General features: G+C 38.7%; 1 protein-coding gene across 1 annotated transcript in view; it reads right to left on the bottom strand.

The window, feature by feature from the left end:
• The window catches only part of EYS (EGF-like photoreceptor maintenance factor), a 1,804,868-nt gene that overhangs the window by 170,422 nt on the left and 1,609,094 nt on the right, over positions 1 to 25,352 (bottom strand).

Genomic DNA, 25,352 nt, shown 5'->3' with positions numbered 1-25,352 from the left:
TGCTTGACAAAATATGTCATATTTATATCTCATTCTGCTGCTTACTTCAGATTGTTTTCTTTGTTGCTTTTAACATGCCTTGTATTTTTCCTTTCTTTTTTTTTTTTTTTTTTAGAAAATTATTTGAGAGCAGAGAGGCAGGGAGGGAGAGAAACAGAAACAAAGATAGCTCTCATCCACTGATTCCCTCAACAAATACCTGTGATGGATAAGAGTAGGTTGGGCCGAAGGTGGGAGCCAGGAACAGGAGCCAGGTTTCCCCCGGGGTGTCAGAAGTCCAACTACTTGACCCTCCTGGGGTCTGTACTGGCAGCAAGCTGGAGTCAGGTCCAGAGCCAGGAACCACACTTAGCACTTCAGTGTGGGACATGGGTGTCCCAATTTCTAGGCTAAATACCTACTCTCTCAGAATTTTTCAAATTTGTTGAAATCTAGAAAACCATGTAACCTGTAACAAGAACAAAGGTGGTGTGAAGTTTCATGGTGTGAACTGGACTTTGTTTAAATGTTTGCTGAACCCACAGATGACAGGGGCCTTTCCCTAAGTACCTCTCCACAGAAATGGTTTGCATTTTGCACCTCTTTCAGTTATAATCCACTGCTATATATTGGAGCCCTGTATGTGTGGCAATAGATGTGGAGGAGTAGAAGTTTCCTACAATCTTTTTTTTTTTTTTTTTTTTTTTTTTTTACAGGAGCCAGGTGCTTTTCCTGGTCTCCCATGCGGGTGCAGGGCCCAAGTACTTGGGCCATCCTCCACTGCACTCCTTGGCCATAGCAGAGAGCTGGCCTGGAAGAGGGGCAACCGGGACAGAATCCGGCGCCCCGACCAGGACTAGAACCTGGTGTGCCGGAGCCGCAAGGCGGAGGATTAGCCTATTGAGCCACGGCGCCGGCCAGTTTCCTACAATCTTATTGTTAAAACTTTTGCTTTTAGTAGGCTTTGTTCCTTCACAAGTGTTTTTTGGCAGTTTCTTCTCCATAGCTGAGACAGAAAGGCTCACAGGGGCTAATGTGGGAAATGTACCCATCTCCTGTAGCATGAGGCCCTTTTCTCTGGAGAGTAGGCATCTCTTGGCTTCAGCCATCTTGTTTTCCAGTTCCTTCTCTGACCACCTCTTCTCATAATCCGTTTTTCTCTACTTTACAATTTGTAAATTCAGTAGCTTCCCAGAATATAGCTGTCCCTACATTGTCTTCAAAAGTTGTCTCATATTCACATATTTCCATGAGTCTAAGCACCATTTATATGTTGAATACTCCCAAATTTATATCTCTAGACCAAGCCTCAACTGACAAACAGCCAATTGTCTGTGATATTTTCATTTACATATCCCATAGGCATCTGAAACCAAACTAAGCACCTGTCTCAATCCCAAGCCTGCTGTTCCCACCTAAGCTCCTCAGCCTAAAATATCTGGGGACACATTTGATTCCTCTTTATCTTCAATCCCAGTAATCTATCAGTAAATCTTAGAGGATTCATTTTTAAGGAAAATCTGAACTTGGCCAGTTCTTTCCCACATTGCTTAGATATTGCTTCTTACATGGATTACTGCATGAGTGTACAATATTCGCCTTATATTAACCCTTGCTCAGCATTTTCCTGGTATAAAAATCCAATTAAAGTTTAATGAACACAAATCTCATTCCTCCTTAAACGTCTTGTTTATCATTGGACACTAAAGAAAAATCCAAATTAATTACCATGACCTTCAAAACCCTGAAAGAGGGTCGTTGTTCTGACATAGCCCATTAAGCTACCACCTGTAGCACAGGGATCCTGTATGGGAATGCTAGTTTGAGTACCTGATAACCTGCTTCTGATCCATCTTCCTGCACATGTGCCTGGGAAGATAGCAGATGATGGCCCAAGTGTATGGGCCCCTGCCACCTATGTGGCTGGAATTCTTGGATATCCAACTTCAGCCTGGCCCAGACCTGGTTGTTGCAACCATTTGGGGAGTGAAACAGCCAATGAAAGATCTCTCTCTGCTTCTCTTGCTCTCAGGCTCTCTATCTTTGTTATTCTGCCTTTCATAAATAAATAAATCTATGTTTTAAAACTCTGAAAGCTTTGCCTCAGTTTAGTTTCTGAAAGTTGCTATGCCACATTTGCCTTGTCCTATATGATTTCACTGTTTTCTTACAAAGTCCCTCCCTGAATACCTGAGTAAATCCTCCCTCTCTTTTTTCCTTTTAAAGATTTATTTATTTATTTGTAACAGTTACGGGGAAAGAAGAGAGAATCTTCTATCTGCTGGTTCACTCCACAGATGGCTACAACAGTGAGGGCTGAGCCAGGCTGAAGCTGGGAGCCAGGAGCTTCTTCCAGGTCTCCCACATGGGTGGCAGGGGCCCATACACTTAGGCCTTCTGCTGCTGCTTTCCTTGCCACTGGCAGGGAGCTGGATCAGAAGTGGAGCAGCCGGGACATGAACCAGCATTCATATGTGATAACAGCATTGCAGCCAGTAGCTTTACCCGCTATGCCATAATGCAAGAGCCATCCCTCTTTATTTCTTACCATGCTATTTGTTTATTTCCTCTGTAGCACCAATCACAATTTTGAAATTTGTGTTCAGTTTTTCATTTGTCTGTCTCCTTTGTGGATATCAAGTTTTTTTTGAGAACAGAAGGTATTCCTGTTTTATTTACTAAGTTTTGCCAACTACCTGGGATAGATCTAGCACATATAAGACTCTTAAGTAGTATTTGTTAAATGAATAAATGATAGAATGAGTTTTCTACAGTTAAAAATTATATAAATATATTTATAATTTTGCAGGCTATTTCTAGTACTATGAAATGATTTGATTATTCATAATTTTATACTTGAGTATTTTATAAATGTTTTTAAGGTATACAAATATTATTTTTAAATGTATACAAATATTATTTAAGGTATTCAAATGTTATTTTTAAATTTTAAAATGTTATTTAAGGTATACAAATTTCATGTATCTTTTATATATACAGATTTAGGAATACAATGATACTTCCCAGATTATACTCACTCCACAGCTGCTCCCACCCTTTTTCTCCTTCCTCTCCTATTACCAACTTAATTTTTACAAAAATCCATTTTCAGTTTACTTAATACATATAAGATTAATCCTACACTAAGAGAAAAGTTCAAAAATATTATGAAGAAAAATAATACTGATCCTCAACAGTAAAGACAAGGGCTGTAACAATCATCAAATCTCAAAATATCAATTTCACTCTATACATTACATTTAGGCACTTTATTAGTTACAACAGATCAGGTAAACATGTGATATTTGTGTTTTTTGGAATACCTTATTTCACTAAGTATAATGGTTTCTAGTTGCATCCATTTTATTGCAAAAGACAGGATTTTGTTTTTTCTTTTCTTTCTTTTTTTTTTTTTTTACCGCCGAGTATTTCATGGTCTATATATTACCATAATTTCTTTATCCAATCATCAATTGATGGACATCTGGGTTGATGCCATATCTTAGCTATTGTGAACTGAGCTGCAAGGAACATGACGGTACAGATAATTCTTTCATATCCTGACTTAATTTCCCTCAGTTAAATTCCCAGGAGTGGGATTGTGGGGTCATTGGGTAGATCTAGTTTCAGATTTCTGAGGTATCTCCATACTCTCTACCACAGTGCCTGCACCAGTTCACATTCCCACCAACAGTGGATTAGAGTACCTTTTCCCTCACAACCTCACTAGCATTTATTTTTTGTTGATTTCTGTGTGAGAGCCATTCTAACTGAGGTGAGGTGAAACATCATTGTGGCTTTGATTTGCATCTCCCTGATGCATAGTGATCCTGAGCATTTTTTCAGATGTCTTTTAGCAACTTGAATTTCCTTTCTTGAAAATTTCTGTTCAAATCCTTTGCCCATTTCTTAATTGGATTGTTTGTTGTTGTTGACTTTCTTGAACCCTTTATAGATTCTGGATATTAACTCTTTATCAGTTGCATGGTTTGCAAATATTTTCTCCCATTTCGTTGGTTGCCTTTTCACTTTGCTTGGTGTTTCTTTTGCAGTGGACAAGCTTCTTGCTGATGTAATATCATTTGTTATTTTGGCTTTGATTGTCTGTACTTTTGATGACCTTTCTAACAAGTCTTTGCCTATGCCAATGTCTCACAGAGTTTCCCCAATGTTCTCTAGTAACTTGATGGTATTGGGTTATAGATTTAGGTGCTTGATCTATTTTGAGTGGAATAGCAATGGCGAGAGTGGGCATCCTTCTCTGGTTACAGATCTTAGAATGCTTCCACCTTTCCCCATTCAATAAGATGCTGGCTGTGGGTTTATCATAAATTGTCTTGATTGTGTTGAAGGGTGTTCCTTCTATACCCAATTTGCTTAAAGTTTTAGACGTTAGAAGATGTTGTAATTTTTTTTAACTTTTATTTAATGAATGTAAATTTCCAAAGTACGATTTATGGATTACAATGGCTTCCCCCCCATACCATCCCTACCACCCACAACCCTCCCCTTTCCCACTCCCTCTCCCCTTCCATTCACATCAAGATTCATTTTCGATTATCTTAATATACAGAAGATCAGCTTAGTATACATTAAGTATGGATTTCAACAGTTTGCTCCCACACAGAAACATAAAGTGAAAAATAATAGATGATTTTTTAAATGATGATGAAATCAGATCAGACCTATTGTCATGTTTAATCCCAGTGAGAGTCAAGTTGGGAGTTGATAATTTCTTTTTTTTTTACAGAGGATCAGTTTAGTATGCATTAAGTAAAGATTTCAACAGTTTGCACCCCCATAGAAACACAAAGTGAAATATATTGTTTGAGTACTCGTTATAGCATTAAATCTCAATGTACAGCACATTAAGGACAGAGATCCTACATGAGGAGTAAGTGCACAGTGACTCCTGTTGTTGACTTTACCAATTGACACTCCTGTCTATGGCATCAGTAATCTCCCTATGCTCCAGTCATGAGTTTCCAAGGCTATGGAAGCCCTCTGAGTTCTCCGACTCTTATCTTGTTTAGACAAGGTCATAGTCAAAGTGGAGGTTCTCTCCTCCCTTCAGAGAAAGGTACCTCCTTCTTTGAAGACCTGTTCTTTCCACTGGGATCTCACTCACAGAGATCTTTTGCCAGAGTGTCTTGGCTTTCCATGCCTGAAATACTCTCATGGGTTTTTCAGCCAGATCGGAATGCCTTTAGGGCTGATTCTGAGGCCAGAGTGCTATAGGACATCTGCCATTCTATGAGTCTGCTGAATATCTCACTTCCCATTTTGGATCACTCTCCCCTTTATTTATTCTATCGGTTAGTGTTAGCAGGTACTACACATGTTTATGTGCTCCCTTTGACTCTTAGTCCTTTCATTATGATCAATTGTGAACTGAAATTGATCACTTGGAACAGTGAGATGGCATTGGTACATGCCACCTTGATGGGATTGAATTGGAATCCCCTGGTATGTTTCTAACTACCATTTGGGGCAAGTCAGTTTGAGCATGTCCCAAATTATACATCTCTTCCCTCTCTTATTCCCACTCTTATGTTTAACAGGGATCACATTTCAGTTAATTTTCAACACTTAAGAATAACTGTGTATTAATTACAGAATTAAACCAGTCCTATTAAGTAGAACAGACAAAAAAACTACTAAGAGGGATAATGTATTAAGTTGTTCATTAACAGTCAGGGCTATGCTGATCAAGTCACTGTTTCCCATAGTGTCCATTTCACTTCAACAGGTTTCCTTTTTGGTGTTCAGTCAGTTGTCACCGATCAGGGAGAACATATGGTATTTGTCCCTTTGGGACTGGCTTGTTTCACTCAGCATGATGTGTTCCAGATTCCTCCATTTTGTTGCAAATGACTGGATTTCGTTGTTTCTTACTGCGGTATAGTATTCTAAAGAGTACATATCCCATAATTTCTTTATCCAGTCTACCGTTGATGGGCATTTAGGTTGGTTCCAGGTCTTAGCTATTGTGAATTGAGCTGCAATAAACATTAGGCTGCAGACCGCTTTTTTGTTTGTCAATTTAAATTCCTTTGGGTAAATTCCAAGGAGTGGGATGGCTGGGTCGAACGGTAGGGTTATCTTCAGGTTTCTGAGGAATCTCCAGACTGACTTCCATAGTGGCTTGACCAGTTTGCATTCCCACCAACAGTGGGTTAGTGTCCCTTTTTCCCCACATCCTCGCCAGCATCTGTTGTTGGTAGATTTCTGCATGTGAGCCATTCTAAATGGGGTGAGGTGAAACCTCATTGTTGTTTTGATTTGCATTTCCCTGATTGCTAATGACCTTGAACATTTTTTCATGTGTCTGTTGGCCATTTGGATTTCCTCTTTTGAAAAATGTCTATTGAGGTCCTTGGCCCATCTCTTAAGTGGGTTGTTTGCTTTGTTTTTGTGGAGTTTCTTGATCTCTTTGTAGATTCTGGTTATTAACCCTTTATCTGTTGCATAGTTTGCAAATATATTTTCCCATTCTGTCAGTTGTCTCTTCATTCTCCTGACTGTTTCTTTTGCAGTACAGAAACTTCTCAATTTGATGCAATCCCAATAGTTGATTTTGGCTTTGACTGCCTGTGCCTCCCAGGTCTTTTCCAGAAATTCTTTGCCTGTGCCAATATCTTGAAGGGTTTCTCCAATGTTCTCTAGTAACTTGATGGTGTCAGGTCGTAGATTTAGGTCTTTAATCCATGTTGAGTGGATTTTTGTGTAAGCTGAAAGGTAGGGGTCTTGCTTCATGATTCTGCACGTGGAAATCCAATTTTCCCAGCACCATTTATTGAATAGACTGTCCTTGCTCCAGGAATTAGTTTTAGATCCTTGATCAAATATAAGTTGGCTGTAGATGTTTGGGTTGATTTCTGGTGTTTCAATTCTGTTCCATTGGTCTATCCATCTGTTTCTGTACCAGTACCATGCTGTTTTGATTACAACTGCCCTGTAGTATGTCCTGAAATCTGGTATTGTGATGCCTCCGGCTTTGTTTTTGTTGTACAAGATTGCTTTAGCTATTCGAGGTCTCTTGTGCCTCCATATAAATTTCAGCACCATTTTTTCCAGATCTGAGAAGAAGGTCTTCGGTATCTTGATTGGTATTGCATTGAATATGTAAATTACTTTTGGGAGAATGGACATTTTGATGATGTTGATTCTTCCAATCCATGAGCATGGAAGATTTTTCCATTTCTTGGTATCCTCTTCTATTTCTTTCTTTAAGGTTTTGTAATTTTCATCGTAGAGATCTTGAACGTCCTTGGTTAAGTTTATTCCAAGGTATTTGATTGTTTTTGTAGCTGTTGTGAATGGGATTGATCTTAGAAGTTCTTCCTCAGCTGTGGCATTGCCTGTGTATACAAAGGCTGTTGATTTTTGTGCATTGATTTTATACCCTGCTACTTTGCCAAACTCTTCTATGAGTTCCAATAGTCTCTTAGTAGAGTTCTTTGGGTGTCCTAAATAAAGAATCATATCATCTGCAAAGAGGGATAGTTTGAGTTCTTCCTTCCCAATTTGTATCCCTTTAATTTCTTTTTCTTGCCTAATAGCTCTGGCTAGAACCTCCAGAACTATATTGAATAGCAGTGGTGAGAGTGGGCATCCCTGTCTGGTCCCAGATCTCAGTGGAAATGCTTCCAACTTTTCCCCATTCAATAGGATGTTGGCTGTGGGTTTTTCATAGATTGCTTTGATTGTATTGAGGAATGTTCCTTCCAAACCCAGTTTGCTTAGAGTTTTCATCATGAACGGGTGTTGTATTTTATCAAATGCTTTCTCGGCATCTATTGAGATAATCATATGGTTTTTCTTCTGCAGTCTGTTAATGTGGTGTATCACATTGATTGTCTTGCGCACATTAAACCATCCCTGCATACCAGGGATAAATCCCACTTCATCTGGGTGGATGATCTTTCTGATGTGTTGTTGCATTCTATTGGCGAGAATTTTATTGAGGATTTTTGCATCTATGTTCATCAGGGATATTGGTCTGTAATTCTCTTTCAGTGCTGCATCTTTTTCCGGCTTAGGAATTAAGGTGATGCTGGCTTCATAGAAAGAATTTGGGAGGATTCCCTCTTTTTCGATTGTTCTGAATAGTTTGAGAAGAATTGAAGTTAGTTCTTCTTTAAATGTCTGGTAGAATTCAGCAGTGAATCCATCTGGTCCTGGGCTTTTCTTTGTAGGGAGGGCCTTTATTACTGTTTCAATTTCTGTCTCAGTTATGGGTCTCTTTAGGTTTTCGATGTCTTCCTGGTTCAATTTAGGTAGGTTGCAATTGTCCAGGAATCTATCCATTTCTGTTAGGTTTCCCTGTTTGCTGGCATACAAGTCCTTGTAGTAATTTCTGATGATTCTTTTTATTTCTGTGGTGTCTGTTGTTACATTTCCTTTTTCATCTCTGATTTTATTGATTTGGGTCTTTTCTCTTCTTTTTTTAGTTAGTTGGGCCAATGGGGTGTCAATTTTGTTTATTTTTTCAAAAAACCAGCTCCTCGTTTGGCTGAATTTTTGGAATGTTTTTCTTGATTCAATCCTGTTGATTTCTTCTCTGATTTTAATTATTTCTCTTCTCCTACTAGATTTGGGTCTGGTTTGCTGTAGGTTTTCTAGATCCTTGAGGTGAATTGAAAGCTCATCTATTTGGTGCCTTTCCAATTTCTTGATGTAGACACCTATTGCTATGAACTTTCCTCTTAACACTGCTTTTGCTGCATTCCATAAGTTTTGGTATGTTGTGCTGTTATCCTCATTTACTTCCAGAAAGTTTTTGATTTATCTTTTGATTTCTTCTATGACCCATTGTTCATTCAGGAGCATGTTGTTCAATCTCCATGTGTTTGCATATGCTCTAGGGATTCCTGAGTTGCTAATTTCCAACTTCATTCCTTTATGGTCTGAGAAGCTGCATGGTATGATTCTAATTCTTTTGAATTTGCTGACACTTGCTTTATGGCCTAGTATGTGGTCAATCCTAGAGAAGGTTCCATGTACTGCTGAGAAGAATGTAAAGTCTTTAGCTGTAGGATTGAAAGTTCTGTATATATCTGTTAGATCCATTTGGGCTATAGTGTCGTTTAAATCTACTGTCTCCTTGTTGATCTTCTGTCCTATTGATCTGTCTATTTCTGAGAGTGAAGTATTAACATCCCCCAGTACTATTGTATTGGGGTCTAAGTCTCCCTTTAATTCCGTTAACAAATCTTTTAGATAAACCGGTGCCCTGTAGTTAGGTGCATATACATTGATAATTGTTATATCTTCCTGTTGAATTGATCCCTTAATCATTATGTAGTGTCCCTCTTTGTCTCTCTGAACAGTTTTTGTGGTAAAGTTTATGTTGTCTGATATTAAGATGGCTACGCCCGCTCTTTTTTCATTTCTGTTGGCATGGTATATCTTTTTCCAGCCTTTCACTTTCAGTCTGTATGGATCTTTGTTGGAAAGATGTGTTTCTTGTAAGCAGCAAATAGATGGGTTTTGTTCCTTAACCCAATCAGCCAATCGGTGTCTTTTAACTGGACAGTTCAGGCCATTCACGTTCAAAGTGACTAATGATAAGTGGTAACTTTGCCCTGCCATTTGCCAAAGATAAGTTCTAATATATGCTTTGAATTCCCTGTGATCTTTTGCTGTGAGGTTTCCTTCCTTTACCTTCTTTCATATTGATGACCGTGTTTCTTTGTTTCTGTGTGTAACACATCTTTAAGCATCTTTTGCAGGGCTGGACGAGTGGCAACAAATTCTTTCAATTTCTGTTTGCTATGAAAAGTCTTTATTTCACCTTCATTCACAAATGATAGCTTTGCAGGATATAATATTCTGGGCTGGCAGTTTTTCTCTCTTTGTACCTGGGCTATATCTCGCCATTCCCTCCTAGCTTGTAGAGTTTCTGATGAGAAGTCAGCTGTGAGTCTGATTGGAGATCCTCTGAGAGTAATCTGACGTTTCTCTCTTGCACATTTTAGGATCTTTTCTTTATGTTTCACTGTGGAGAGTTTAATTACAACGTGTCGTGGTGAGGATCTCTTTTGGTCGTGTTTATTAGGGGTTCTGTGAGCTTCCTGTACTAGGATTTCTCTGTCCTTCTCCAAACCTGGGAAATTTTCTGCTAATATCTCACTAAAAAGGCCTTCTAATCCTTTCTCCCTCTCCATGCCTTCAGGAACTCCTAGAACCCAAATGTTGGTTTTTTTAATAGTATCCTGAAGATTCCCGACAGTATGTTTTAGATTTCTAATTTCCTCTTCTTTTCTTTGGTCTGACTGTATCCTTTCCTGTTCTCTGTCTTCTAAGTCTGATATTCTCTCTTCTGCTTCACCCATTCTGTTTGTAAGGCTCTCTATTGTGTTTTTCATTTGATCTATTGAATTCTTCACTTCAGTCACTATCACAGTTTCCTGTTGTACTAGTTGTTTCGTTTCTTTTTGATTCCTCCTTAATATTTCATTTTCACAAGAGAGATTTTCTCTCTTGTCTATTAAGGATTTCTGTAGTTCAAGAATTTGTTTTTGAGAACTTCTTAATGTTCTTATCAATTTTTTGAGATCTGCTTCTTGCATTTCTTCTATGTCATCATCTTCATAATCTTGAATTGGGGTGTCTTTTTCATTTGAGGGCGTCATGGTGACTTCCTTGTTTTTATTACCTCGGTTTTTGCGTTTGTTATTTGGCATATTGGAGATATTTGGTTTCTTCACTGTGGTGCTTTTTCTTGTTATACTATGACTCTAGATTAAGTGGACTATCTGTTTTTGATGGAGCCTTAGGGCTTGAGATGGGTGTGGCCTGAGAGCTCTGTTTGGTGTGCCAAAGGTGACACTCCCAGGTTAGGCGTGGTAAATCTCTCTCTCTCTCTCTCTTTCTTTTTTTTTGATTCAAAAGGGAAGTAATTCTGCACAGCTGAACGAAGTTGGAGGTAGTTAGCAGGCAAATGATATACCCACAGGAGCCAGAGATCGGAAGCTCTTTCCCAAGGACCACACAGGGAATCTGTTCGGCCCTCAGAGTGGGCTCAAATTCTCCTTCAGTCTCCCACTGGTTGCCAAAGTTACGGAATTGTAGCGTCTCTGGAGAGTACTCACGTGAATTTTGTGAGTTTTCTCCCCCACCATCTCTTTTTTCACAGTCTCAGTTCAGTAGCACCACAAATTTACTAGGTCCTAATCTCTTGTTAATTCGCCCCGCCCAGAGTCAGGTTTTTCTGCTAGGCTCAGGGCCGGTGCAGACCTGAGGTCGCTCTGCTTATGACGTATGTCCAAGATGGCGCCTGCTCTTTGTCTTGCTCGCCCTTGAGAGGTGAGCGGAGAGAGAGAAACCCGTGTCCGTACCAGTCACCTTTTTTTTTTTCTCTCTCTCTCTTCCAGTTAGCCTGGTGAACTTTCCCCCCCACCGGGGGTCGTTCCCTCTAGTCTCCTCTCTCTGCTTGCCTTGCCTGCCGGTGTCTCGGGCTATTGAGGTTCGGCTCACCTTGCGTTCCAGTGCTGGTGTGTTGAGTCTGCCGCTGGTGTCCCAAACTGTGGGCTCCCACGCTCTCCACACAGGTCCGCTGTGAATCACGCGTTCCAGAAGAGTTTCTTCTGCTGTTTCCTCCCCTACTCTTCCTTGAACCTGCAGTATCCACTTTTATTAAACTATCTCTCCCCGGACTATCAGTGTGCTCCCTTCCTATTCCGCCATCTTGCCTCCTCCAAGATGTTGTAATTTTTAAGATTTATTTATTTTATTTGAAAGGCAGAGTTACAGAGAGGCAGAGGCAGAGAGAGAGAGGGGTCTTTCATCCACTGGTTCATTCTCCAAAGGGCCACAATTGCAGGAGCTGGGCCTATCTGAAACCAGAAGCCAGGAGCTTCTTCTGCATCTTCCACACAGGTGCAGGGGCCTAAGGACTTGAGTCATCTTCCACTGCTTTCCAGGGCCATAGCGGAGAGCTGGATCGGAAGTGGAGCAGCTGGGACCTGAACCAGCATACATAAGGGATGCTGGAACTGCAGGCAATGGCTTTACCTGCTATGCCACGGTGCTGGGCCAAGGATGTTGTACTTTATTAAATGCTTGCCCTGTATCTATTGAGATAATCATATGGTTGCTGTTCTCAGTTTGTTAATGTGATGTATCACATTGATTGATTTGCAAATGTTGAACCATCCCTGCATACCAGGGATAAATCTCACTTGGTCCAGGTGAATGATCTTTTTGATATGTGGTTGGATTCAGTTAGCTAGTATTTTGTTGAGGAGTTTTGCATTTATGTTCATCAGGAATATTGGTCTATTTAGTTCCTTTTCTTCATCGTATCTTTTTCTGGTTTAGGAATTACAGTGATACTGGTTTCATAGAAGGAGTTTGGGAAGATTCCTCCTTTTCAATCATTTTGAATAGCTTGAGAATTGGAATTAGTTCTTCTTTAAATGTGTAGTAGAATTAAGTAGTGAAGCCATCTGGTCTTGGGCTTTTCTTTGTTGGGGGTGTCTTTATTACTGGGTCAATCTCTGTTTTGTTTACTGGTCTGTTTAGGTTTTCTACATCTTCATGACTCAGTTTTGGTAGATTTAAAGTGTCTAGGCATCTATCCATTTCTTCTAGGTTTCCCAATTTGTTGGCATACATCTTTTTGTAGTAATTCCTGATGAATCTTTTTATTTCTGTGGTATCTGTTGTTACATTTCCTTTTTTATCTCTGATTTTATTGGATCAGAAGAGGAGCGCCCAGACACAAACTGGTGCCCGTATGGGATGTTGCCACTGTAGTCAGAGACTTAACCCACTAAGTCACAGTTATGGCTCTGGTTTGGGTTTTTAATCCACTCATCCAGTTTATATATCTTAATTTGAGAATTTATGCCATTTTCCTTCAAGGCTACTATATATAATTAGCTATAAAGTGATGTAAGGATTGGATAGTTAATAAAATTATATCTATTCAAGCTTCCTTAAACTTTTTTTTTTTTAATTGGTTTTCCCTAACCTCCAGCAGTATAGCCTTTCCTTAGTCCACCTTGGAATTCCCTTGAGTTATTCTTTTAAAGAAGTTGTTATTACTTTAGTTTTTGCTAAAATAATCAGTAGTCACTTTCATGATCATATTTTCCTTTAAATACAGTACAACTGAATATTGCAACACATCCATTAAGTTCAGAGTAACACAGGGATTAAGAGCACAGGCTCTACAGCCAGGTTTTAAGGGTTCCAGCTACAACTTTGCCACAAAATAGCCAGTCTTTATATCAGTTACTTATCTTTTTTAAGTGTTCTCATCCATAGAAAGAGGATAATAATAATAATAGTAACAGCTGCGGCAGCTCTAGTGCACGTGGCCAGGAAATGGGACAAGATGCCGTCTTGACAGCTGTAGCAGCAGCAACAGCTCAGGTGCACACACTTGGCAACAGCTGGGGAGAAGGAGCCATTCTGACATCAGCACCGGCTGCAGAGGTTTTGTGCACACCCAGCAACAGGGCGGGGTGGGGGAACAAAGCCACTGTGAAACCAGTAGGGGCTGTGGCAGGTGGCTTTCGTGCATGTGCGTGATCCAGGGATTTTATCAGAAGGAATAATCCATGTTCCCAACTGACTTTGAGTCTGGCTGGGAGTATTGACAGGGGCCTGAGCACTCACGTAGTTCTGTGAGCTTCTCAACATATCACAGGCCCAGGCCTCAAACCACCCAAGCAGAGGACTAACAGGCAACTGGCTCTGGGAACATCTCTACCTTTCCATGGATGAGACAGATTAGCAGGGTGGAGCAGATCCTCAGCCTTGTGTGCTGAGATTGTGGGAACTCTGTGACTGCACGTGAGGACACAGGGTGTAGCTCTCATTTATGAGTGCATAACAAACAGAAATTGAAAGTATTTGTCACCACTTGCCCAGCCTTACAAAAGATGCTTAAGGTGTGTTATACAAAGAAACACAGATAGTTATCATTATGAAAGAATGTGGAGGCAGAAAGTCTCCCAGTAAAAATACAAAGGAAATCCAAAGCAAAAAATAGGAATATTTATGGGAAAATGGTAGGGCCAATTGTTACTTATCAATAGTAACCTATATGTAAGGATTGGATAGTTAATAAAATTATATCTATTCAAGCTTCCTTAAACTGTGATGTTCATTAATTAACAGTCTGCAGATGTTAAAGGAATAAGGAGTTGGGTAAGCTGCAGCATCATGTTTCCCTCTAACCTAGGGTAGGGAGTCAAAAAATCAGACACTGTTCTTTTGCTTTCTATGTCTAAGAATGCTTTGAGTAATATTTCTTTTCGATTTTACCAACGAGTACATTTGGGGTATTATCATTTCTAAGTTTGTCTTACAAGATTTGCTTCTCTGGAAATAGGCTTTTGTCTAGGGCATTTTTTTTATCAGGTTGTAATTAGACTTTGCTTAATATGCCCATAAATTTGCAACCGTTTGTGTATCACGCAGGTGTTCTTATTTTCTCCTGTTCCAACGTGGCAAATGTTGAATAACCGAAAGAGCTTTTAGCCATTGGCAGAGAGGAACCCTAAACCCTTTAATTTTCGGGTGGGAAATGATGTAATTCCTTAGGTATTGTAACATGATGGAGAAATGGCTATTGAGACTTTCCATTCTGCTTCGGCTACATTGAAGTAAACCAACATTCAGAAGCTCAAAGCCAGGATCCTAAAGATACACTTTAATCCTAAGTGTTTGTCTATTTTAACAAGTCTGGAAGAGAGAGGTTTAATGGAGACAAGAAACAGACACTACTGTAAAGGGATTTTATAGTCAACAAACCAGAAAAAAAAAAACCTCACAAAAACAAAATGAAACAAAACACAAAACAAAAAACAAAATCAGCCGATCCCCCCAGCCCCAACAAAACACTCCTTTGGATTATCTATTTCTTAAATTTTCTATTTTAAAAATTCACACAGCAATCAAATTTAAAATGCAGTGGATACAGCCATCTCAGGAAAAAAACCAACTCCATCTTGAAGAAAGCAAACAATGCTGACATGCACTTAGGGGAATCACTCAGCAGGGCAGCCACCGTGCTACTCCGTCAGGGAAGCCCCCTTTGGCACTTGCTGTCAACAAGGTGTTTGTTAAGCTATCCACCTAGAGAGTGACAGGGATACACTCCAACAGGCAGCATTATTAGCCACTCACCCTGATGACAGCTTTTCTTCCTCCAGAGCTTAAAGACTTGGGGCAGAAAGAGTCTCACTTTCACAATTTCAAGTTGGTTCAATACACAAGAACAAAAAAAAGAGATGAGATTCAAAAATACCCTTGGCAACTTTTAAATGGCAAAGGGAATTATGAAATGTCATTTTTGAGGCTGAATCATTAGGTGCAATATTTAGATCTGCCCTCTGGTAAAGACTGAATAGTTCCTGCCAGGTGTTTAGTCAAGTATGCAAGTTAAAATGGGCAGTAAAATGCTGACTTTCAAAGAGCTATATTAACTTTACAAGCTACTGACACGTGAGTTATGCTCTCCAGTGGCTGACCAACAAGAGAGGCAGGGAAGAGTTAAATCATGGCAAGCAAATCCCTTACTCAGGGCCCATGTACTATCTCCTTAGAACAAAGAAATTAAAAATATACCTATGTTTGTCTATCACTTGGTCAATAGAAAAAAAATCGAATTGAAAATACCTTCAGTGGTGACCTTTGGTAAGTTATTCTTGAAATTTGAATTTTAAAATGTATTTCTTTTTTAATTTCAGAAATGAATAGGAAGTCTTGTTTTTAGTATTATAATCCCTATAACATCCTCTCCTTAGGAAAATAAAGATTCAAATAGCTCTCGAGGAGTCATTGTTGATATATGCTTATATGTGTTTTGCTATTGGATGTTCCTAACTTCTTTTTACACTCATGTTCACATTTAGGGTTTACAAAAATATCATTACAGAAAAATTGGGACCATGACTTGATAATATGTCTGCTTACCCTTACATTTGTTTTTATCCTTTATTTCTTAGTGAGGCTAAAAGTACAAAATGTGGAGAACATCTAGATTTTGGATCACTGGATAATATTAACATAACCTGGGTATACGTGAAGTCAGGATTTGATACAAAGTATAATTAATTTTCAGAAATCTTTCTTTTCCTCTCTCCCTTGTCACTTTTTATTGCCTCTTTCTGTCACCATCCGTTTTCTCTTTCCTTTCATGCTTTCAATCTTATTATAACTTAATTTAATCTTATTATAACTTAATTATAAGTTAATTTCACAAACACATAATAGTAAGGACTCTCAGTTCCTGGTGATCAAATCATAAATAAAAAACATAAGCCATGAGAGTATTGAAGTTGCCACTTAAGTCATTTTGATCAGTTGAGTCTATAACACTTCCTAAAACTACCCTCTTGTTGAACTAGTTTTCCTCTAAGAAAATTTTTATTTGTCTGAGTTGACAAAATTAATTGTATTCTCTGTCTTGAAATTTTCTTATGATATGATGCCCCTAAAAGTGTCAGCTTCCCAAAGTTTATATCCAAATATATATCATATATTTTCATATATATTAAACACATATATGAAGCATCACTTCATGTCTCTATTCGCATCCACCTAACTCAATTACTAGAAATTCATATTAAATGGTCATGGGGTTCTTTATCAAATGTTGAGTACTTTTCAAGCTACTTAAAACATTGAAGTGTCTTTGTTTGGTAAAAGAACAAATGATAAATCAAGTCCTGTGACTCAACTAAGATAAGCCAAAACAAAATTGCTAAATACATAATTTTAAGCATTTTAAAAATTAAATTGCAAACCAAAGAAGGGAGTGGAAATAACTCCATCTTATGCAATTTAGTGTAGGTCTAAGTGGTCTTGTTTAATTCCTCATGTTTCGGAATGTCTGCCATAAATGGGCACTTTTCCATAAAAAGGCCATAAGACATATGCACATTTAATCCTTGACTTTCGGTGATGAGATTGCTGATAGTATTAGCTGAGGCTGGAGATACTCTCCTCCTGAATCTTCCTGAAATATTTTCCACAGCTTAGTTAACATGAACTTAGAGAACTTAATTAAGCTTGATTGTATTGGGGAGTGTGGGTAGTTTTAAAGGACTTTAAAATCAAGAGTAAGCACGTTTTGAATAGGCCACTCTCCTGTTTTCTCCAACCAAACACAACTGCAGAATGAATTATCCAAAGCCTTTCAAGCAGAATTTAAAATCAACTTCTACAAATTAGTTCTATGAAATCCATGTAGCTAACAAAAATCTCAGTTCACGCTTGAAAGAGGATTGTTTAGATGGGTGGGCTCCAAATCTTTGTGTTCATACCTCATATATATTATTTATATAAAATTATATACATATATTCAAGCAATATGAAATAATAAAATATAAAACATAAGAATTAAAATATTATAGTAAACAAAGAGAAGAATACTTTCTTTCAATGTCACAATGGAATGTGCATACCCTACTTTGGGAAAAAACTAGACTGGTATATTCTTTTATAGGCTTGTTGTTTGAGAAAAGAAGAGTTGCTTGGTTTAATCCTGTGTTGATATCATAGAATTTCTCAGATTCATTACTGTGCTACTATACACTGAATTCCAGAAATAACAATAGAGTACTACCTTGTGTTTTAATGAAATACTGAAGTCATTGCTAATGAACTGTAACTCTTTTGACTAGTCATTTAACGTTTTGAAACCCCACCTCCTCCATCAGTACTATGGAAATAATGACATACCTGGTTGGGTTATAATGATCATGTAAAAGCATGAATGTAGAGCAGTTGTCACAGGACCTGATAGAGTAATCACTCCATAAGTGTGAGTTACTTACATGCCAGAGTCTTATGGACCACCTTGTTGGATTAATGAGCTGTAGAATACCATTTTGAAAATGTTCTGGATTTTGAGCATTTGTTGATTATTTTATTAGGTTACTTTTCAAATTTAATAAATACATGTTGACTACCTCCTAAGTAATAGGTATCATAGTAGGCTCAGGTAACAGCTTAGATTAATATTCTGAAATACTTTCAGATTATTTTCAACTCAACTAAACTTTGACAGCAACCAGGTGTCAGGCACCATTCATTGCTCTGCAGATATGGTGATAAACAAGGCAGATGCAGTGACTAGCTTGGTGGAACTTACAGTTTGATGAAAAGACTGGTGTGATGCATGGCCAACATTTAAAAGGTAAAGAGAAAATAGTGGGAAGAGCATTCTGATAGAGGGTGGATAATGTGGGGGCTACTGGGCTAGCTGGGGACTGCCCATGCCAAGTTTATACATCATTTTAAGCAGTTCTTATTTTATCCCAAGGAAAATAGGAGACCATTTTCAAGATCAAAGGGATGGAGTGACAAAGTATTACAAAAGGTGCAATTTGAGCTTGTCAGGGATATAAACAAAGAAAAACTTGAATAGCTGCTAATACTGACTAGCAATTTATATCACATATGGGCATCTCCATCCACTGTTTATTTCATTCCTAATGATCAATAAATTAAATTGCTTCCTCATAAAATATTGACTTTACAGTTTTTCATATGGCATAAATTTGTTCAGTCTCTAATCTATTTTCCATTTTGGTGAAGCTTTTTATTTTATGCACAATGAATGTGTTTGCACTCTCCACTGCTTAGTAACTGGCAGGTGCATCACATTATTATAGCTTTTAAACCAACCAAGCATAACCTGATAGGTGTGGTAGAATCTGACAGTATTCATTTGATACAAAAAATAACTCTTTGTGGAAGGGCCTGGGCTGACAGACCTGCAAGGTTAAAGTCTCTGGTGAGCTTCAGGATAAACAGCAGGGGCTGATATTTCCACACACAGTCTACAAAATCCAATTCATATGCATATATATACATTCAGGAGACACCATTCTGCTTGTTTGTAGTCCATCCATTTCAAGGACATTTCTAATAAGCAGGAAATGGTTGTGTTGGAAGACAGAATTGTGAGAGGTTGTTAAATAAAAACAACATACTGGAGTGAATAAACAAAATTAGCCTTTGGCATTAAGTGTTCTACTGACAATGTTCTATTGATGGAGAAAAACTGTAAGAGTTTGATGGTGAACATTCTTTATTTTTTGCTTAAAATTGGGCAATAACAGATGTGTAGCTGCCTAGAAATTAAGATATGAAAGTCTATAAACTATTTGATTTTTTCATTTAGTGTAATTGCATGATAGTGACAGTTTTCTTTTTCTTTTTAAAATTTATTTGAAAGTAGAGTTACAGAGAAAGAAAGAGAGGCAGAGTGAGAGAGATCTTCCATCTGCTGGTTTACTCCCCAAATGGCTTCAATGGCTAGGGCTGGGCCAGGCTGAAGCTAGGAGCCTGGTGCTTCTTCCAGGTCCCCAAGGTGGGCTCAGGGTCCTATAGACTTGGGCCATCCTCTGCTGATTTCTCAGGCGCATTAGCAGGGAGCTGGATTTGAAGTGGAGCAACTGGGTCTCGAATAAGTGCCCATATGGGATGCCAGCATTGTAGGTGGAGATTTAACCTGCTACACCACAATGCTGCCCCCAATAATGGTAGTTTTAATATAAGAGGTAAAGTTTCACAAGAAACACTTAAATTTGCTTTTTTATTATTTTGATAATATGAAAAAGGTAGTTTTTTCATTTTGCTTCTTCCCATGTTATTTCTTTGTATTGACATCATACTCTGGGACCCATGTTGTGGTATGGAAGGTTAAACTGCTGCCTGCAATGCTAGTATCCCAGATGGGCACCAGTGTGAGTCCTGGCTACTCTACTTTTGATCCATCTCCCTGCTAATACACATGGCAAAGCAGCAGCAGATGATCCAAGTCCTTGGGCCCCTGCACCCACATGGGAGACCTAGATGGAGTTACAGGCTCCTGATTTTGGCCTAACCAACCCCGGCCATTGTGCCACTTTGGGGAGTGAACTAGAAGGTCGAAGATTGATCTCTCTCTCTCTCACCATCTCTGTGTAACTATTTCAAATAAAAATAAATTTAAAACATTAAAAAATAAATAAATAATACTCTGATCAGAATTTCACTGAGTTGCAAAAATATTTTCTAAATTATAATTTATTAGATTTATTAGACTGAAATGAGTTAAAAAAAGATACCACCAGAAATCTTGTCCTTTTTCTTTCTTTGAGAAGGAGTCTAAAGGTTTGTGAATAAAATAGAAATATTTAAGAAAACATTTCAGGATATATAGTTCAGGAACATCTTGACACTGTATAAGGACTAGGTTTAGTTGATAACACATGAAAATAACATTGGTTTAACAAAAGTAGATTACTTCTCTCTCATTAACATGAAGTCCAGTGGTGGTTTTATAGTAATCATGAATTTAAGATTATTTCATCTTTTTGACTCTACATTTATGTATTTCCAGTCTTCAGAAAGATGGAAGGTTGGGTGTTTATTCCTCTCTTAAGGATGTTTTCTAGGGGTCAGCACAATACTCTAACACTTTTGCTTACCATCATCGTCCAGAATTTAGTGCTATGGCCACACTCCACTTCAAGGGAGACAGGAAAGTACATTGCTGCCCCAAATAAAATCAGATGTTGGGGCAGGCATTGTGGTGCAGTGGGTTAAGCTGCCACTTGAAACACCTACATCTCACATCAGAGCACAGGTTCAATCCCTGGCTGCTCTGCTTCTGATCTGGTTCACTGCTAATGTGCTTGAGAGGGAAGCAGATGGTAGTCCAAGTACTAGGGCCTCTGCACCCACACGCGAGAGCAGGATGGATTTCTGGGCTTCTGGCTTCTGCCTGGACCAGAGCTGGCCAGTGTGGAAGACCTTTCTGTTCATGTCTCTCCCTCTTGTTCAGTCACTCTGCCTGTAAATTTTTTTCTATTTATTTATTTAGAACAGATTTAATCAAGTTCATAGATTCAACTCCAAGAATATAATTATTTCTCTTTCTGTCTCCTACACTCCCTCCCTTGCTTTCTAAAATTTTAGAGATAACATATTTTTAGTTTATATTATAGTCAGAGATTTAATGCTCCATTAAAGTATTCTACAAGTAAATTGAAAAAATGAAGTATGTATTAATGAAAAAGGAAAATAAAAGGGTATATTGGCCAGACAACTTGAAGACCCTTTTGCAACTGTAAATACCTTATTATTTTATGTATGTATTATGTGTATGTGTTTTTGTATTTATATATATTTCATATAAAAACACATATGACACTATATGTAACTGTGTAAATAAAATCCACAGACCATTAGGAGGAAGCACAGTGCTTTCAGAGAGATATTATAGAATTAAATACAGACATATGAGCAATATTTAAATCTAACGAAAGCCCTTGATCAGAACATGTTCTCCAAATACACACACATATTACTTATTTGTACATAAAAACATGGTACTGATGGCAGTGACTGAAATGGTAAACTTAACTTTGCTGTGCTGGGGTTGCTGCTACATAGAGAAAGAAGGTCCTAATACAGTGTTGATGGAGTGGGTAGCAGGAGTCCATTGAGGCTACTTTTCAAGAAAATTTCACTGTACATTGAAAAATATATTTATATAAGTGCTTTTATTTTATAAGTGTCAACCTAACTTTTTATCTTTTCAGATGCTGAAATAAGGGGTGGGAAGTGTGTGTGCTGTGTGGGAGGTGCTCCCCTTCCCACTGAGCAAAGGGAAAGGCAATTTTTCTCAGGTCTTAAGGAAGAAAAAAATGCTACTCAAAGGCTGCCTTCAACCTAGAGTAAGAAGAATCGCCATTCTGCACACTTTATGGTGTGGCCACAATTGTCCCTGTTTCCTCTGGGATGGGGCTTGATCTTTCACATTTCTTTTTTACCAGGAGCTGGAAAATACAGATGTAAACATGGTCAGGAATGAGGGATTCTGATACGCATTGAACAGCAGGGCAATCAAATGGCTGCTGAGGTAGAGAGAGGAAGCTGGATCATATCAGAGGGGAGGCTATCAAAAGAGTTATGAGCTTACATGACAGAAAATTGCATGTACTTGAAATATACTGTTATAAAATGCCAGTCTGACATTAAGCTGCTTTACAGAAGTATCTTGTCCTTAAGTAGCCTGGTGATTATCCAAGTCCCCGGAGTGCTGCTTTCCTCCCTGATTTTGTAATACCTTGGATTGTCTTTAATCCCTGCAAAGTGTGTCGCTAACATAGAAAAACTCTATTTTAAAAAAGGTTTATTTTGTTTATTTGAAAGGCAGAATTACACAGAGAGAGGGGGAAAGACAGAGAGAAAAAGAGATCTTCTATCTTCCGGTTAATTTCCCAAATGGCTACAACCTTGGGGCTGGGCCAAGCCAAAGCCTGGAGCCTGGAATTCCATATGGGTCTCCCACTTGGGTGGCAGGGGCCCAGGCACTTACGCCATCTTCTGCTGCTTTCCCAGGTACATTGGCAGGAAAGTGAATTGTAAGTGGAGCAGCAAGGACTAGAATTGGTACTCAACATGGGATGCTGGTATCACAGGCAGCAGCTTAACATGCTGTGCCACAACAGTGGCCCCAGAAAATTCTTGAAAGGAAATTAATTTGGGGTTTCACTGACATTCTAGAGAACTTTCTTTTTAGCTGGGGTGGAGATTCAGCCTTCCTTCCTACAATGGCAGGAAGTAGCAGCTTCAGATGAAGGATAAGAATCCTACCCTGACCATCTTGAAAAAAAAAAAAAACATTTTGTATATGCTGAAAATGTGTTAAACACTACATGGATTATCTTATTTCCATGACTCTTAGAAGGTAAGTTCTAGAATTAGTCTCATTAAAGCTGCAGTACAGTGAGACCAAGTAATTTGGCCCAGGTCACTTGGCCAGCTAGGCAGAAGATGAACAGTGATTCCAACCCAGTTGAATTGGTTCTGGAGCCTGAGCTCTCAGTATATTTTCCTGCTTTCCTCTAGGGATATATTTCATTGGGAACTCTAAATTAGGAGGATAATGCAAATTAATTAAGAAATGTTTATAGAAGGGACATAATAGGACAAGAGTGGTGATAAAGCACTCCCCCATTGTCTTTAGAATGATGTGGTTAAGAAAACAAGATAGATTGTTCTTGCACAGGAAGAGGAAATAGGAAGTATGAATGATGAGATGTGGAAAGAAAAGCTCTTTACAAAGGAAGTCTATCGCAGCTTTTCTATTTGCAACATTTATTTGCTTTAGATCTCGTCATCACTGCTATAAACCCCAAAAATAAAATCCCTACTGAAACTATCAACAAGGTAGGAAATATTCCAATTATATTTTCTACTATCCCCCGAGTGTATTAGGATGGTAGAAACGGATGTTATTTGAAAGGAAAGTGCAATGTAGTAGGTATAACTGCTGATGAAATAAAATAGCTGACTTTTCATTAATAAAAAAGCAAAGTCCCACATCCTATTCTGAGCTTATTCTAACATGTCTTAACCAAGCAAAAACTAGGCCTAGGGGTTTGCCCTATGCTTTTCTCTGTAAATACATAGATATTCGGCATGGTGTGATCATTCTTCTAGAGGTCACATTAGTGATTGTGTGTAGTCCAAGAATGATTTGGGGGAAGAATCATTTCACACTAATTGGTAGAATTAATAAAGCATTGATGCCTGCCTGATGTAAAAACAGCTCATGAAGGGAGTGAACCCTTGAGTGGGCTTTTGTGATTGAAATGGAATGCTGATTCGTTGCGCTCCCTTTCCTTCATCGCCAGCTTCTCTTCATCCTAGGCTGTCAACTAGGACACCTGCACTCTATGCAGTGTTGCACAGCAATCTAGACAGATGGGAGAATGAATGTCCTGTGGGACCACCCTCAGTCAACATGAACCATGAGTCAGTGGTTAAGCACTTCTCCCTTGCGCTCCTTAAGCAGACAATGAGACCCATTTTTGTGCAGCTCCTCGGAAGATCCCAGCGAAGGCAAGCACAGCTGCCCATGGAGTTGTTCAACTCCGTATGTGCCTTTGTGCTTCTCCCCATCCCCACAGCATTCTCTCTAGGTCTTCACTTCTGTTTCCTGGGTTTTGTTGTACTTCCAAAGTAAACAACTTGATTGCAATCTTTTTTTCTTTAAATTCATGTTCTATTTTTGTGGGGAATCCAAGCTATGACCAGATCATATCACAAAAGGAACAATATTTATGGGATGAAAGCAGATAGGGAGTGTTTGCTGGAGGGAAGAGGTGAGAGGTTGCATTGTTATGGAATATGACTTTCTCTCCTCTACCAGATACCAAAGTATTGGTATCCCAAGGGCTTACACTTTTTCCTTAGACAGTCTATAGTTCTATATTTTTTTAACTTTTATTTAATGAATATAAATATAAATTTCCAAAGTACGGCTTATGGATTACAATGGCTTCCCCCCCATAACGTCCCTCCCACCCACAACCCTCCCCTTTCCCTCTCCCTCCCCCCTTCCATTCACATGAGGATTCATTTTCGATTCTCTTTATATACAGAAGATCAGTTTAGCATACATTAAGTAAAGATTTCAACAGTTTGCTCCCACACAGAATCATAAAGTGAAAAATAATAGATGATTTTTTAAATGATGAAATCAGATCAGACCTATTGTCATGTTTAATCCCAGTGAGAGTCAAGTTGGGAATTGATAATTTCTTCTTCTTCTTCTTCTTCTTTTTTTTTTTTTTTTTTTTACAGAAGATCAGTTTAGTATACATTAAGTAAGGATTTCAACAGTTTGCACCCCCATAGAAACACAAACTGAAATATACTGTTTGAGTACTCGTTATAGCATTAAGTCTCAATACACAGCACATTAAGGACAGAGATCCTACATGAAGAGTAAGTGCACAGTGACTCCTGTTGTTGACTTTACCAATTGACACTCCTGTCTATGGCATCAGTAATCTCCCTATGCTCCAGTCATGAGTTTCCAAGGCTATGGAAGCCCTCTGAGTTCTCCGACTCTTATCTTGTTTAGACAAGGTCATAGTCAAAGTGGAGGTTCTCTCCTCCCTTCAGAGAAAGGTACCTCCTTCTTTGAAGACCTGTTCTTTCCACTGGGATCTCACTCACAGAGATCTTTCATTTAGGTTTTTTTTATTTTTATTTTTTTTGCCAGAGTGTCTTGGCTTTTCATGCCTGAAATAGTCTCATGGGCTTTTCAGCCAGATCGGAATGCCTTTAGGGCTGATTCTGAGGCCAGAGTGCTGTTTAGGACATCTGCCATTCTATGAGTCTGCTGAGTATCTCGCTTCCCATGTTGGATCACTCTCCCTTTTATTTATTCTATCAGTTAGTATTAGCAGGTACTAGACTTGTTTATGTGCTCCCTTTGACTCTTAGTCCTTTCATTATGATCAATTGTGAACTGAAATTGATCACTTGGACTAGTGAGATGGCAATATTTTCTACTACCCCCCGAGTGTATTAGGATGGTAGAAACGGCCGGTGCTGTGCCA

Source organism: Oryctolagus cuniculus, chromosome 5 (assembly GCF_051225735.1).
Source record: "Oryctolagus cuniculus isolate XC-2025 breed Fujian yellow rabbit chromosome 5, ASM5122573v1, whole genome shotgun sequence".
NCBI lineage: Eukaryota > Metazoa > Chordata > Mammalia > Lagomorpha > Leporidae > Oryctolagus > Oryctolagus cuniculus.
This window is presented reverse-complemented; position numbering and strand designations above follow the sequence as displayed.